Source organism: Vanessa tameamea, chromosome 9 (genome assembly GCF_037043105.1).
Source record: "Vanessa tameamea isolate UH-Manoa-2023 chromosome 9, ilVanTame1 primary haplotype, whole genome shotgun sequence".
NCBI lineage: Eukaryota > Metazoa > Arthropoda > Insecta > Lepidoptera > Nymphalidae > Vanessa > Vanessa tameamea.
The window spans coordinates 13455982-13467437 of NC_087317.1; the positions used below are offsets into that span (position 1 = coordinate 13455982).

At 36.2% G+C, this 11456-nt stretch overlaps 1 pseudogene; it reads right to left on the reverse strand.

Moving 5' to 3' along the window:
• Positions 1–1411: 1411 nt before the first annotated feature.
• LOC113393812 (ecdysone oxidase-like) lies at positions 1412–10823 on the reverse strand (annotated as a pseudogene).
• Between the last annotated feature and the right edge of the window lie 633 nt (positions 10824–11456).

An 11456-nucleotide genomic window follows, 5' to 3' on the forward strand; every position in this document is an offset into this window, starting at 1 on the left:
AATATTCCCGAGACGGCGTCGTTGCAATGAGAGTCGTTAGATATTTCTTACTTAATATTTAATATTTATAGATCAGAGGATGTCTGATGTGCATTACCATGCTACTTTTAATTTTGTTGGAACCACTTAACCGACCAGCTCACGCAATGACAGAAAAGTAAGCGATCCACGGATTACGAACCGATACAGTCGTTCTCTTTTATATAAAGTGGTACAAATTCGTTCGCCCTAAGTAGAAATTATCTGCTATTTTTAAATGTAATCTTACATAAGTGTAAAAAAATAAAATTCACTCATAAACAAGCTTTTGTAAATCATGTAATGAAAGTCACGCTCGTCACGTAAGTAATAATCTAAATATAAAGCGAGCGAAACTGCGAAGCACAGCTACTTACATAGCATCGTGTACTAAAATCTCTTAAACGCGTTGCATCCTAAGTTTTATATATATTGGCTTAGGATTTTTTTCATGGAATTACATTAACGACGTATTTTTTTTTTAAAGCCATTTCAACATACCACCCCCGTAGATGAAATATATAATGTTTTCAACACGTTTAAGTCGAGTAAATACCATTATATATATTTTCTCGCGTAAAGACTAATGCTATGTTTAAATATGCGTGTAACCTTCTAGCAATTAATCTCTATCGGCTCTACACTGAGTAGAACCGAACCGCAGTCTATGAAGGTAGAAACAGATCTTATTAGTTGGGAACATTGTAAACTACGTTGAAATTCCCGAGTAAATGTTTGTTGTTGCAACAAATCCAGCTGCCTCGGCACATACTGTACTGCGCTATACGTACTGCCCTGTGTGTGTAAATTTGTTAACTTTTCACTTTAAACATATTGACCGAGCCCTGCTTGTTCGATGGCTGTTTATTTGTAAGCGCGCGTAGAATAATTATGTATGAGGTTATTTATTTATGTTAAAACTATTTACACTGGGCGACTGTTGCGTCTCATCCGTCTCTGGTATTATATTTTTATAGAGTTTATGTGTCCTTTTTTAATATGATCTCAATAATAGTAGTAGTTAATATACTGTTTCATATTTTTGTTTTACGTATTCGTATATTGATAAATGTATTCGATAGAGGTTAACATTGAGTGGAGAAAGGTTAAAGAAACTAGTTTGCGTCCGTTATAACTTTATATAAGTCTTTACCGGGACTTCAAATAAACGTCACTAATATTATTGTAGGATATGTTTATTTTATGACAGATGTCAATGAACCGTGAGTTCTGATTAAATATATTCACGAGATGCTGTGTTTCACTTTTCACCTCGAAATTAGCAATACACAATAATTATTATGTTTGTACTTTGAATAAAGAGTAAATTCAACATTCATCTTAATCTATTGAAAGCGTCAGTTTATAGTTTTGTAATAATAATAATTATTATTTAATTTTTCATATGAGAGAGTTTCTCCGCAATCATAATCACAGGAACGTTAGTGTTCCCACTCGTAATTACGGGCATCACACTCGTGTCACCGATTCGTAGCCGGCTCACATTGAGCACTCGCAGCTGGCCGTCCACCACTGACCCCATGGCGCACGTGGCCGAGTAGTGGAACATGGTCGACATCGTACATTCTACGTAGCACCTCCAATATTCCCTACTGCCGAAGTTTAACCCTTCACATCGTTCGAGTTCAAGGTCCACGAATTCAGCGTTGACGTCCTTAAAATATGTCGTGTTCAGGACTTTTAAATAATCTTCTAAGTAATCCGTCAAATCTGTTAAATCTGTTTCATCTGAAAATATTTCAGCGTGCACCAGTGGAAGGTCCTTTGGATGTGTACTTCGTAACAAAATCCTGCCACGAGACTTGAGACGCAGCATGCTTAAGTTCGCTAATAATATGTTACGGTTTTTACTGGCTTTTATTAAATTTCTACAAACAGTTTCATCAAAACCGAAGTTAAATATGCAAAGTTTTTATGGTAATTCGGAGTTACTTGGAAAAACAAAATGAACATCTTGGTAATCGGGACACGTCCTCGAGTCATTCAGTGCGATGTAGCCGATGAAGGAGGGCGAGGGTTTGTGAGGATCACTCGGTGGTGGTCGCGTTTGTGACTCTTCCATTTTAATTGCAGCGATAATAATAGGATGGTCTGGGTAGTTCATACCGACTGGTAAATCGCTTCTTACTTGAATATTTAGAGATTGTAAATGGTGTTTCGGACCAATGCCAGAGAGCATAAGGAGTTTCGGAGTATTAATTGCTCCCGCTGATATTATAACTTCCCTGTTTGCTTTGATAGCTGTCAGCTCATCGCCCTCCGTTAATGCTTCGACGCCGATGGCATTGTTATTCTCATCGAATTATATTTTTGTTACTAAGGTTTTTTTTAAGACATGAAGATTCGGCTGATGATTGTTTCTGCCTAAGTTTGTGAGAGCGGTGGTTTGTCTCATATTATTGGCAATGGTGAATAGCGGTATCGTGTAACCTAATCTGCTGTTACCGTTGATATCTAAGAGCACACGGTGACCTAATTCTTTAAAGGCATCTAAATATTTGCGGGTTTCGTCTCGATCCTCTCCTCTGCCTCCTCTTGTGACTCCTAAGAAACCGTTTACGCCGTGATAATCTCTGTATTGAGAATTAAGGATTTCTTTATTTTCTAGTCTTTCACTTTTAATAAAAAATGGGTGAACTTCGCTATAGCTCCAAGACGAATCATTCACCACCTTCGCCCAGGAATCGTAATCGTTCGGGCAGCCACGCACGTAAAACATATAATTCATACTACTACCGCCACCGAGAACATGTCCAGAAGTAAGATTCAATGATTTACTCGTATGAGTCTGTGCCGTACGATTGTCGTTAACCGACGTGTAGTTCCAGTCGCATTTTGTCCTCGGTAAGAACGTAAACATGCTCGGCACCTGCAAGGGCAATATAATTATATAATTAAAACATTACAAACGTTGAATTAGTTTATTATGAAATAGGACTATAGGAACGACGGCTAGCTATATGCAGGTCTTGTCAAATCATAAGGTTATTTGTAATTGAATTCATGGCCAGCTCATTAAATTGGGTTTTTCTACAAAGAAAATGTCAGTTATAATTATATAGACATTTTTAATCTCAAGAGAGACTAGCTAACTCCGTAGGACATATGCACTCTGTATTAACACTATCACTCTCATTACTATTTTAGTCCAATATCGGAATCTGACTTGACTGGCTTTACGTGCTTTCCGAGGCAAGGAATGACCACACTTAATATTTGGGTTTTCCTGTCGAAAGGAAAACCCAATTTTTTATCGGCTCAACCTGAGGTTGGAACCCAACACCCTGGGACTTTCGTTTTTCTCCGATAGCATCGGATAGCATTCGATCAAATAAAGACTGACGAAATTGAGAGCATACCAGTGTTTCCACATACGCCTCTGCTGTAATATCTACTGTGTATGTAACTAGTCTGGGTTGTGAGAGGCCGTGGAGTCGTGGATAATTTTTGGTAAATTATTTTTTCAACAATAGTAGATATAAGAATCATCGACACCTTGCATTACTTATTGCATTTAAAAGTACTATAACGACAAAACATCAAAGATTTCACCATTTGTACAATTTGTATTAAGGTGGCATTTTAACTAGAGATGATTCCCGACGATAATACTCCGTAACGCCAACTCGTAAATATAATAAAGAAAATCAATATGCTTGGTAGCTTCTCGAAAACATTATTTTTTTTTAAATGTAACGTCTATCTCGTAGACGTCTAATGGCTGATTCTCGTTGAGTCTTTTTGATGTGTTAAGATCATTAAGAACTAGCCAGCCGCCCCGCCCCGGCTTTGCGTGGGATAGTATAAAATAAATACTCACAAACATTTTTTTAAACGTGAAAGAATTTCTGAAATCGTCCAAGTGTTTATTTTTTACAAACAAACAAAACAATGTTTTGTGTTTATAGAGTTCTATATTCATAAATTTTTTTTATCAGACGAACAAGGATAATTCCTAGTAACAAACAGACAGACAGCAGAGTGATTTCGTATAATATAAGTATATGTATATTTGTAATAAGAAGGCAGATGAACAAAGGCGACCTGGTATTAAACGGTCAATTCTGCTCGTATAATTGGACACGGAAGAAACGTAAGCCGATAAGTCGGAAATAAATGATCGCTGGACAACCTTTTTCATTATATCTGCCAGTGCCATATAAATGCCGGAGGAGTTTTTATCGAGATCCAGTAATTTAACTTTACTTTAAATTCTTATACTTGATACCAACATTAACCAATAAAAAACAAATCTCATAAATTTAGGAATCAAGGTAGACTTTTAAATAGACAGACAGACGAATTATATAAAAGCCTTACCATTAACGATAGCCTGGTTCGGGAAGAGGTATCCCGTCAGCGAGAGAGGCGATGGCAGCGAGTGCTTGTCGCAATGCGAATCACCGCCGCTAATGCCATTGGCCCGAAGTGTGTCGCAACCCTTGAAATAGTTATAACACTAAACTGATAATGAGATACCGTCTCTATTTATAACTAAATTAATGATTACAGTATTTTTGTTAATATATTTGAGCTACTGAACTTCGTTTATTATTCTGAGTGCACTATGTGAAATATTTATTTACTAAGTAACAACTATTATATTTTAATATGTACTTGATTATTGAATATTTTCGATAAATACGTTGGATTTATTTCGTTTTTTTTTTTTTTAATAAAAATGAGTGTTTATCGTGTTTTAATGGTAACAAAAACTTGTTAAAAGTTCAATATACTATCTGTAATAGTGTGTCGTATAACAGCGGCCGTAAAAATAAATATGGTTCTAAAAAATAACAGACCTTGACTTGACAGATAACGAATCTGTGCTACATGCTCGCGTACAATTTCTTAGAGCGAGTCCGTATGGTTTTAATTCATCAATAATTGTTAATTAAATAATTAAAAAAAATGAAAAAAGAAACTCGTACACGTGATGGAAATGAAAAAATAATGTGCCTAAATTGGCGCGTCCTTAAAATCAGCACTCTCAATTCTTGTCCACGTCTCGGTTATGGAATCGCCTCATAAAAATATTAGTTTCAGTTCAAAACAGTTTTATCGTTTTTATTCAATTCGATTGAAGGACTGTTTAGGCGATTCGAATCGCTATTGATATTATTCATAAGTGTACTGAGTCTCTATCCGGTTTTTCTTGTTAGTCCCTGGATCAATTGTAACTTGTATTTGCAAAGCCTACTTTTGAATAAAGCATATTTTTGAATCGTGCTTATACTGAACTTGGTTGTAGTGGCTTTGATCGAACCACACATATTCATATTTAAAAACAATCATAATATCAAGAAATTATTGAGCGACATTTTACATCCAAAAACATTTTTCGTTGCTCAATATAGAATACATTACACTTGCTTATTGATTCGGCTCCGCTTGATTGAATACTCTGAGACGAGAAAAACAAGTGAACCAATTTTGTTTTAATGTTGATACTTGGTTATATAATCTTTTAAATTATTCACTATGTACGTTCAATCAAAATCAATGCAAATATTCGCGGTCACAACGGCGGCCTCGTACCTCACAGTGACAGATATACACACGGTAACTGGCGTGATTATGTTTGCTTATACTTATTTATGTTGTTCTATGTTTTTTTTAAATATATAATAAGGTGAGCGGGCAGACAGCTAACCCACCTAGTGGTCACTGACGTAATCTCTCGATTTTAGCAATAATTATCGTGATCGGAATTTCTCTTTGATCATCATGATTAAATTTTGGAGAATTTGAGCTGAGGTGGCCCAATGTTAAGGTGATACCCAGATAAACACCATCGAATTTCCATGGGCTTAATTTGTGTGTAATTTCAATGAAATTCTGCTACATCCATGTGATATGACATTAGATACAACCATCGACTCGTATTCGAGCAGCGTAGTGGAATATAATTTATATGTACCGATCTTGGCGTCTGCATTGATAAAATCGTTTGCCGCTAATTCATTATTATTTAATAATAAATATAATCGTGTTCGCTCTACTCACACGCGCACACATGTCTGTACACTTGTTACAAGACGAACGTGTAGTCGTGTAATTATTCGATGATATTATGATTTTAATTATAACATTTAATGAATTTGAAAATAAAGAGTAATTTAAATATTTCATGAAAAAATGAGAAATGTCGTGGGACATGTTGTGAATTAGATAACAGACATTGAAATAAAGTAAAATAAAAATATTTGAGAATTATTAATTGACATGATAAATAGAAAGAAACAGAGGAAGCGAAAGAGAGGGATAGCTTCTGCCAGATCTCTACTGTGAGCCGAATAATTGATACCCACCTCTATCAAAATGTTGCGTTTTTATTGTATTTCTCCAGCCCGGGTGCGGATGCAAACAGTCCAGTCAACACCGAGTGTTTGTAGTGCGTGTTAAAAATACAAATAGTCGATATACACTGCTTAACTTCCTTACCATACACGCCGATAATAATATTATAATGATCTTTGTCCTCACGAGAAGCGAGAAGCGAAAGAATTGCTATAACGCATATTGTGTAAGCTATACAGATAGAACAGCGTTATTATGAAATTTTGCGACGCATTGAGGAACATGTACTTGTAAATAAGTAATAATATTCTTGTCATGTGCAATAGTGTAAGTGTAATTTAAAAGCATAAGAGAGTAACGACGACTAAATCTTACTGTTTGCACGAAGTTTTGTCTCTTTTCATTAAAATTTTAGTGAAATATTCAATAGTTGTGCAGTGTTACATTGATATGTATACATGTGCAGTTACAAGTAGAGACTGAAGTTGGATGAAAGCGAATACATTGTGGAATTTTATGTAAACTAAACAAAATTTACGCAATTAGGAAGAATTGGTGCCGTCACTTTGACAAAGTGCCAATTGAAATAATACAAGATGATGTGCTGATTAGATTTGCTCTTTAAATGTAAACAAAAGTTACCTCTTTATAATAATTAAACATTCGCTGACGCGGCGCTGATGCGTCGACAACTTTTAAACGATTACAATTCTGTACCGTAGAGCCTCCACTTTTCCCACTTCGTAATGAAAGCTAGCGAGTCCGAAAGTACTGACGTAGCTTTGCTACGCAAGACTTGCTCAAATCTTGCCGCAGAATTATCGACCAATTATGTTAACACAAAGACGCGTAATTAGTTATTTGAACCTGAACGCGGGACCTTCGGTTCGGGGATTCGATTGTTTTTAATGCGGACTCAATTACAGATGTTCACGAATTCTATTTGATCGCCGAGCCGGCGGAATTATGAATTCGTTCGGAGTCCGTCCCCGATCTGCTACTGATATAGAATTAAAATAGGTTTTGGGTTGGCGCCACTAAATTAACGTGGTACCATCGAAATACGGTATATGAATAAATATGTAGTTAATATTAATTTATTCAACAAAAAAAAAGGTTGAAGGTAATTTACAATAAAATATTTTTATTTAAATTCGCGGAAATATCCGCGATATAAAGTAAGTTTTATGGCAATGACGTAATCTCCCCATTATTAGGAAAATACGTTATGGGTTCAATTCGTTAAAACGACGTAACATAAATGAGAGGACTGAAGCGGAGTACAATAGAACAATCTGATTTCAATCAATATCTCGTAGGAGCTTTATTTTTCCACTTAAATAATGGTGAAGACCGATAACACCAAATATATACTTCAGTATAACTGGCACTCGACAATGTCTGTCCGAGCTAATAAAGGAGTTGTCTTCGTGGAGGGTTTTTTTAAACAAAATAGATAGGTTTGTAGGTCATCTAGTAATTCAAACCATATCTGACATCGGCAAAGCACCGACAACCTTGGGAACTAAGATGTAATTTCCCTTGGGCCTATTTTACACTCGCTCAAACCGAAACACAACAATACAAAATATTGCTGCCTGGCGGTAGAATATAACATGATGAGTGGGCGGTACCTGCCCAGAGGGGTTCGCATACAACCCCACCACCATGTTACTCGTAATCTGTCTATGTCTAAACTTGTATATCCATCAAAATTCATAAATCTTAGATCGTGATGCTGCCTCGTAATACAAACACGCAAGCACATCAAAATAACGTCTGTGGAGATACGAATACTCGAGTGAGATACGAAACAAAATGAACGACTCCGCGATCGCGATCTCCTACGTGTAATACTTAATAACGCGATTACCAGACAGAGTTAGTATTCAATTAAACCGAATAACGTTACATGTAAAGAAGAAAGGCTGAATCTCTCGGGAAATTCAGGTTACCGGAATCGGTTTAACGACCGCACTCGCAGGAACATACGATGTTAAGGAAATGATGAAGTATCGGTTTATTAAACAGTGAAACGATTGCTGTGAAGGACTCTGGGAATTGATTCCTTAATATTTTATCACTGTAGTAATTTAACGTAGTTTATACCGACACATTTTAGCTTTTATTGTGGCAGCACGTCCCTGTTCTGGCATCTAATTTGTACGTACCTTAGGAAGTCATGTGTGCACCACTCGATGGTGAGTGGTCACCCATAGAGTCCAACAAAACATTATAAACACTTCTGTCTGGTAAGATAAATCCTAGATCGATATTGATGTATTTGAATAATTTTTAACAAAAAAGTCGAATAAATATAATTCTTATTTCTCCCGTACGCAGTCGCTACATGCCGCCGGTGTGTAGTAACTAGTTATATTGTCTGTATCTACATAACATCTCCAAAGTTATTACTGACAGCCCCTTATTTTTTATTTTAAATACTTTTGAACATAATCATATTTTGAATTTAAATTCTATGATTAAGTAAAATATAATGTCCTTATTAAAGTAAATTTTTCCAGATCAATAGAATTCGTGATTTATTTAAGAAATGTGAACAACCTCCGTCGCGTTATTTCTGACAGCCGCGAGATCGGCGCGCTTGAGCTAAGAGCGGGGAAATGTAGGAACACCCAGCGACGAATGTGCCTTTTTCTAATACGTGCAATGAATTTCGCACGTTTAAACATAACAATAGAAGCGACTATCGCTCGGACCGTTTTCCCATAATATACGCCGCCGTAAGTTCTTTACATCTTCCTCGTGCATTTTCGTGGCGCAGACGTTTTATGTATTGCGACTTTTATTCTGTGTTGCTTTTTAGAATTTGACGTTTCGACATTAATAAATGTTACAATGAACTGAGAAGTCATGCTGAAAGAATTTGGGTTTTTATTTATTACAGCCGTGACGATAAAATGGGGAGTCACTCGTGTATTCATTTCCTTGTGTGAAAACCACACAGAGTTCATGGCGCACCGGCTTTCGCTGCTTGTAACGAAAGTAAATTAAAACTTGCGTATTCAGTAGTTATTTCGATTCTGTCTGCTGAGCGACTAGTTTCTTTTATTTCTAACCTACTTTAATAGAATTTTACAAATGTGTTTCTCTTCCGAAATGTACTCAAGTGACGTCGCTTCGTAGCATGCGTGCGTTCTTTTACTTTTAACTTGGTAACAAGCTACTTCAGAATATACATTTATTAAATGCGATTGTACTATTTTATAGCAAATTATTGATATTGGGATCAACGCCTGCTTTTCAGCCTAGAATAATTGACGAGGAGATGATGTTTGTGATGTAATTAATAAAGCGACAATCTGTTCCGTTAAAAGATAATTACAATTCGATCCCCAAAAAGATACAAGTTAACCGCTAAACACCATTTTTCATAAAAAGCAAGCCTGGAGCACATGGACTACTGCGCTCACCCCTGGGCGGGAGCTCTACTGGTCCCGTCTACTGGTCTTTGCCGACTATTAAAAGAATACAAATTGTCACCGTGTATTACATTATATTAAAAAAATTATAATCTGAAATAAGAACTTCTGAATTACGTTTCAAGATTTAAGTCGATCAGTAATAAACTCAGGTATTACTGGTTATTTAAAATGAAATGACAAAGTCAGTTATATAATATACCACCAAAGTTATACAAGCCAAAAAGAACAAACACTCCAAGCTACTTTATCTTTTATATATTGGTATATTGTGCAATGGGGATTATTTTGATCTATTTTTAAACATCATATTGAAATGTATTAATAGGCAAAATTGAATGAATTGTATAAGCGATTGTATAAAAGGTTTGCCACAATACATGATCTCGCAATACAATCGCGGCCAGCGCTCGCTCACAATATGTCGCAGTAGCAAGAAATCCTCCGTTACATTGTCTCCGCGACCGGATTACACTCCGTTTCATCCGTATTTATTTTTTCATATGTTATTAGCTTTCTCTAATAGAAAAGGGATTCGATTCCCTGAACGGGATGAGCAACGTAAGACGTTAGAATCTATGAGGCGATATCAAATCCCCGTCTGCCGCAGCAACTTTCGAACTATTTGGAGCAAATATTGTTTTCAGTAAAACAAAGCAACTTTGTGGTCAACTCGAACCCAGTACATGTATATTATCTTTATGGGGATATATGTATATGCGAATCCTGCTTCGCTTCAGTAATTATATATAAAAAAAATTGTGTCAGGGCTCGGACGACGCCAAAACCTTACCGGAAATCATTTGTTATTTTACTGATTAGGTAATAGAAAAAAAAGGATAATAGTATTTTGTATAGGCAAGATATATTATTCAAACAAATATATTTTTTTTAAATCTGTTCAAGCAGCTAAGTAAGCTATTTTAAGGTGGTGGCCATGTACATGCGCTGTCTGCCAGCACCGTCGAGAATAGAACGCTCGCCTATTTTTACCAGCGCCTTCTGCTGCTGCAACGTAGCAAACGAACGCGGCGGGCACATTTTAATGCTTTGTCGCTCGCGTCGCTCAGTAGATTGTGCGCGTATTACGTTTCTGTTTGTACTGCACCACTGGGTGGGTAACGCAGTCTTGTGACGCGAATCGCTGTCATTTTGTTATGATTCTTGTTTTCTGTCGCCCAGTCACTTCAATATAACCACCCCCAATGTATCAATTATTTTATCCAGACCCAAATCAGCTCTATATATATATAGGATAAACGATATTCAAATACGAACACGATAGATATGAATCATGTGAATAAGCTAGTGTTAAGTAATGAAGCGAGCTCGTATATCGCGACGTCCATTAGCGCCTTCGTGATCGTAATCCTTGTTAGCGTGGTTAGGTTTTACCTAAAAGTTCTAAGCTTTTAGCTGGTTAAGGAATAAAGGGATTGGCGATGTAGTTGGGCGAAAACGTTTTAAATACTAATTTAATCAACGTAGAAAGAGTAACATTTTAACTTTCACTAACGATTCCCAACAATTATAATTACTTGCGGATTAAATTTCATTTTAAACTACACTTTGATTTGGACGCGTATTATGAATGTTAAAGTAACTAATCTAGTAGATTATCAGAACCACCTGAATACCTGGAAAATAAGCATTTATATAACGCGATTTACGGTG